Source organism: Cebidichthys violaceus, unplaced genomic scaffold (assembly GCF_023349555.1).
Source record: "Cebidichthys violaceus isolate CVI_PGR_0920_01 unplaced genomic scaffold, fCebVio1.0.p SCAF_8, whole genome shotgun sequence".
NCBI lineage: Eukaryota > Metazoa > Chordata > Actinopteri > Perciformes > Stichaeidae > Cebidichthys > Cebidichthys violaceus.
The window spans coordinates 6,807,366-6,813,365 of NW_027176964.1; the positions used below are offsets into that span (position 1 = coordinate 6,807,366).

Sequence of the window (6,000 nt, forward strand, 5' to 3'; positions counted from 1 at the left end):
AACAGTTTGGGAGCACAATATGAAAGCTGCTGTGGCAACAACATCTCACAGCAGTTCATGAAATAGTCCCGGAGTACTACCGGTTTTGTGCAGTTTACTGCAAACTATTCATCAAAACTGTGGATCACAACCTTAACCTTATAACCATTTTACTCTGTGCAATTTCCTTGAATGTGTTAATGTCCAAATATATGTGCACTACATACCTTTCTTTGGCTCTTTACTGGAATTTTAATAGAAATTCTATGAGTTTGAAAAGTCATGTTCCACACATATAAGTTTAAAATAAACTTGCCAAAAGGTCCCAGGGGTTGAATTGATTAAATGTGTATCTTTATTGTTCCAGCAGTGTGATGCTTTATTTGTATCCAAAAAGGGAAACAATCCAGTTTGTCACGCCTTGGAAGCAAGGATGAATTATCTTCAAAATAGTTAAAAAAATATTGCATTGCATGCCATTTGCTCTCCTTCTTTCTTGCAGGTGAATTCATACACACACACACACACACACATACAACCAACACACCGATAATGGAACAGATTTTGCAAAAGCTTGAGATGAAAGCTGTATTAAAGGTGTAATGGTGTTGTCAAAGAACTAATTGTGATGGTCACAGAGGGTAGAAAGAAATTAATGTCCACGATAAGATAAAACACTGCATGAACATCAAAGTGGTCAGATGGGAATACATAATAAGCATTTAACACAACCTTCGCCTGGCGAGGAAAAACTGTCTGTAGATAGTCACGACTGCAGAGGATTGGGCAGAATGTTCATTTTCTAAAACATAGCATGACTTATTGGTAACAGTGTTTATGCATATATTGGCTCTTTGTAGGCTTTTATTTGTGAAACACTACAATTGAATACAAAATTGTTATTAGGAATGAAAAACAACAGTTTTACAGTGATTTAGACATTGGTACCATTCCTACTGAAACGTCTTCGCATTTCAGTTGAGAGGTCAGAACGAAAGGTCATTGGTCAACTTAATTAACCTTCCCATTTACTTATTAATTCAAGAGAAATTTGATAATTATAATTGTTTTAAGATTAAAAATGTATACTGTTGCAAGGACATTTTTTACCTGGGAAACAGCAGTTGCAACCGGTAGCCAGAATAAAATGTTGGCACAGTACGTAAACTACGGATACTTTGACTCCCGACACTGCTGAACCAGTAATACATTTTCATATCAACATTTCTACATACGTGTTGCCTAAATACGCTTTTGTGATTTTAAAAACTGCATTCTCAATTATGTGAACATTCAGGCAACAGAGCTATACTTGGTTAGGTTTAGTAAAATATATTTTGGGTTAAAATAAGTACATCACTTGTGGTTTCACATAGGACACAAACACTGGTCTCATCAGGTAAAATTCCTGAGTTTGACCCAATCACATACCTTGTTCTCCTCCCTATACATAATTACGTGGAATTAACGCATTCCCTTAAAACGTAATTGACATCGTAATTTCTTATGGGAATGTCATTTTTGCTAATCTCAATATGCAGACATGCTCACAATGAAAATGTTAGCATGGCATAATGTTACAATGTTTACCATCTTACTTGAGCGTGTTAGCTTGTTGGCATTTGCTGATTACTGTAGCACTAAACAACAAAGTGCAGCTGAGGCTGATGGGAATGGCATTAGTTTTGTATTTGGTCATAAACTAAAGTGTTTGACAATCAGAAATTTTTACCAGATGATGGAACTATTTGAAGAGTTAGGGGGTGAAAGTTATTACAATTCATCCTGAGAGTGTCTGTACCAGATTTCATGACAATCCATCTAATAGTTGGGGTCTGGACCAAAGTGGGGGACCGACCAGCCCACCAACATTGTTGTCTGCTGGTAGACCATCCATACCGACCTGCATTTTCGTGATATTGTAAGCTGTTAAGTGTAGTACCCGTTAGCAAAAGGCTCTGAGTGAATTTAGTTTCCCCTGGTAAGCAATGATGCAGCATAAATGTCTATTGTGTCTTCTACCATGTCTTTTATGGTGAAAGGGAACAGAAAGAGTAACGGTATACGCTAGCATTGCCGGTGTCAGTGTAGGAGCGTGTTTTCCCAAATTAATAAATACAAAGTACTTTGTGGCCGTTTGTGTTGTAATGCGCTGCTCTGCTCTCAACTCACGGAATTGTCTGCTCTACTTTCTCCCCTCTTGTCCGTCTGCCATTTTTCTTTCAGCCCAATGCATGATGGTATATAGTGTCTGGGTTAGTGACCGTCGTAGTACACTAATTTAAATGATGCATTGTGGAACACATTTAGTCTACTAGGGTATAATAAGTCTATACATTTGGACAGCGATACGAAATGGCAAACTCACTATATAATCCACTACATAGTGAGTAGTGAGAATGGTGAAACGGCAACAGCAGACAGGTAAGACATGCATGACGGGGAAAATGACAATGTACTGTTGCTATAGTACAACTCTGATGAATCCAATTCCTTTTAAAGTTAATTGACATTGTACTATAACACTGCTGGAACCTCCGTATGAAGGCTTTATATAATGAAATGCAGTATTGATGGTAAAATGTCTTGTACTCCACGCTATGCCAGTTTTAATCAACTGGAAAATTTGAATGCGGGGTAAATGTACAGATACATGCCTCCTCTGATCATGAGACGTGAGCCTGTTATTAAGCGGTGGTGAAAGGGTTGAGATCTTGCTGTGCTGAAACAGCTCACAGCAGGACTGATCTACCAGAGATCATCTGGTATTACTGAACATGAATTCACTGCATATAAATACTGAGGATATTCATATGTATATTTTTAATTTGTTCTTCTATGAGGACATTTTAAACATGGAGCAGGGTAAGTTAAGAGCTGCAAGAGGAGCATACCAACGTATTATAGAGCCGTTAATATGATAGCAAAGCATCTCTACATTCTGCTTTTTGTTTAGTAAGAAGTAATGTTTGACTCAACTGGGGTCAAAATTTTGTCGCATTTCCTCAAATTCATGTCATGTTTGAACTGTGGTCATCAGTATAGAATGGTACATAATTCACTGTGAAAGAGGATTGATACAGAAAACATTGGTTGATTTAAAAGCGTTGGTATAACAGTAGTGTAGCAGCAGCAATTGCCCAAAATAATTGCACCAAAATATTTACATATTTGCAACCTTTGTGGGTCTTTGCGTGAAATCCCTGTGATCAGCAATTAACATTGGAGAGCGACCTGCGGCAAAACAGTAAGTCACTTTCTATTAAACCCTCCAGTTAGATGTGATATGTATGCTTTGCAGTATAGAACCAGAATGCACAACTCAATTAAAATTCATCATACTCAAATGTTCCAACTCTTGAAGCTAAAGGCGAGGTTAGTACAGAGATTGTCTGCTAAAGTGGGCACAGTTTCCTATTATTGTAGTTTATTCCTATTTAAACTAAAATGGCTTATATGAACCTGAGCTATACCTTGACAAAATGCAGGGATAACTTGTTATACCAACGATGAAGGAAAAAGGCATAAACTTAAAAATCACAAGAAATGTGCCATGGGCAAGATGAGAGTTCATCATAATAAAGGCAGATCAGAAAGTAGTCCCTACAGTACAGTCCTTTTCAACACAATAGTCGATCATCCCCGTAATGCAAAGATTATACTGCCTGAGAATGTTTTTTTTTTGTTTTTTTACAAAAATCTGTCCTGAGCCAGACCTCCATCAGTTCGGCTCCATTTGCTTCATCTATTCCAAGAATCCATTTTTGAGTAATATAAAGCAGAGGCCAGGAAATATCAATACGTAATTAACAAAGCCTAAAATATGACAAAACCATACCACCCTAAGTTAACATGAATGTGACAGCTGTGTTTGTTTTATTCCTCCTGCTTTGTCCTAGTTCAACTGTAATCAGGGGCACATTTTGATGAGCATAAACTGTGGCTTAAAGTAGCCCAAACTAAAATAAATATGGAACAAATAAGAGACTATGTCTATAGAGAAATGTTTTGTTTCTTAATCCAAAATGGTTGAGAAAAACTTTAATTTGTGGATTGTCTGTTCATTTTTAGGTTAAGGGAGCCACCAATATAAGGATAAGAGGTCTACTTCTATCTTTACCACCATCTGCAGGAGAGTAATAATAAATTATACATCTTCAATAGTAAAAAATAGAATTACGAATCCTGTTGGAGTCAAACTGGTCTGGCTCTTGAACTTCAAGTGTCTTCTGAACTACCACTAAGTGACAGACGGAAGAGAATGTCTGAATGTACTAATCGTGTAACATTCACATTAGTAAATGCTTCACAATAATAAACCCTGAACTTCATCAAATTAGGTATATAATAAACCTATAGCAATATAGTAAAGCAACACTGGCTGCCTTTTCTTTTTTCATCATTTAGACCCACCAAAATCAAATATGGAATTGCAGTCTAACTGTGATCATCTTACGCGCTTTGCAACACAACCTTTCTTGGTAACAGGATGGTGATAAAACATGGATGCATCTCAAATGTGAGCAAATTGAGGTATTAGAAACACTTTTCTGATCCCCATGGGGAAATGGTGGAATGTTACAGTTGTTCTTGTAAATGCATCGCAAGAGAAACAAATACATGAGTAGGTAAAATATATGCGTGCAACGCTACAATATCTACAATATGTAGATAAATATAAATAAGTAATTCAATAAGAAAACAAGTAATTTGTGCATTAAACATTCAATATATAACCAGTGTGAATTGGTAATACAAATTGTTGATATGCAATGCAAGTTGTTTTGTATAATAGCTAGACTTTTTAGACAGAAGGAAAAAAAATATAAGGATTGAGAATCTCCTATAGTGAGCAAGTATGTGTACGCAAGAAATGTTACCCTTTTTCTTTGAAGTGCTCTCAATTTATTTGTACAAAATGATATCTGGTTGTAATGACGTTGTAGTCGGTTCCTGTCCAGTTTGAATCCAAAACACATAGTGATGATGTGCAGAGAACAGACATTACTGCAGTGTAAAACTTCCACAGCTGCTCCCGAGGCACTCAGTATATCTTCAATTTGATGTACATGCTCGACAAAAGTAGTCCCGGTCAGTGGAAGGACGGCCTACGCATCTCATATGAAACCACAGCAGGCAGGTGGTGCACTCAATCTGAAAATGAAAAATATCACCCTTAGAGCATTTTCTAACATTTTGTCTGGTTCACATCACTTATCCAGATTGGGATGTACAATTAAGCATTTTAAAAACTTCATTAGCGAGTCATTCCTTACAATCACATGACATGGTATGCATCTCATACTGGGTGTAAATCTTAGCTGTGGTCCTTTCTGTGTTCTTGTGTTCCTTTAGCGGCTCCAGTGTCCTCCGAAAGTGCAAAGACGTGCAAGTTAGATGAATTAAACTATAAAAAACACGACACAGCTGGGATAGGTCATCTGTAAAAATAAAACAGCCATTAATGTTGTTTAATGCCGACAGACACAAGATTTAAGTATACCTGTTAGAGTCCTGTATACCTCAATTATTCACTAGAAACACTGCAATGTTCAGCTTCAACATGGCCACCCCCTCATGGCCCACAGAAAACTAAACTTTGTGATTAAATAAAATCTGCTCTGCAAGCTAAAAAGTCTTGATAAGTACAAGTCAGATGACTTTTTATAATGACAGATGGCCACTGAGATAATCACATTGTTACCTTGCACAAAAACACGCCGCATGATGTTGTATGCTCTTGTACGGGATGAACAATTGTGTTGCATGCCCATCTCCCAATTGCTGGACACTTTTTGCAGATCAGTGCTCTACAAAGACATCATAGATTGATTACAGTTTGCCATTTTTATAAACATAAGCCCAAGTAAGACATTTCAATTCAGGATCAGATGAATCATGTTTTTGTTTTAAAAAGGACTTCACAAAGACACTATTCTAGTTCAAGCAGTAGCCACAAGGAAATTGGTTTAATGAGCTATGTGTTGCTCCTTAAAGATGATCCTAAATGCATGATGGTTT

General features: G+C 37.0%; 1 long non-coding RNA gene across 1 annotated transcript; it reads right to left on the reverse strand.

The window, feature by feature from the left end:
- Positions 1-4,879: 4,879 nt before the first annotated feature.
- Positions 4,880-5,778, reverse strand: LOC137866080 (uncharacterized). The gene is made up of 3 exons (XR_011102093.1): positions 5,684-5,778; positions 5,256-5,420; positions 4,880-5,133 (listed from the first exon to the last, which is right to left on the reverse strand). It is a non-coding gene; the product is annotated as an uncharacterized lncRNA (long non-coding RNA).
- Between the last annotated feature and the right edge of the window lie 222 nt (positions 5,779-6,000).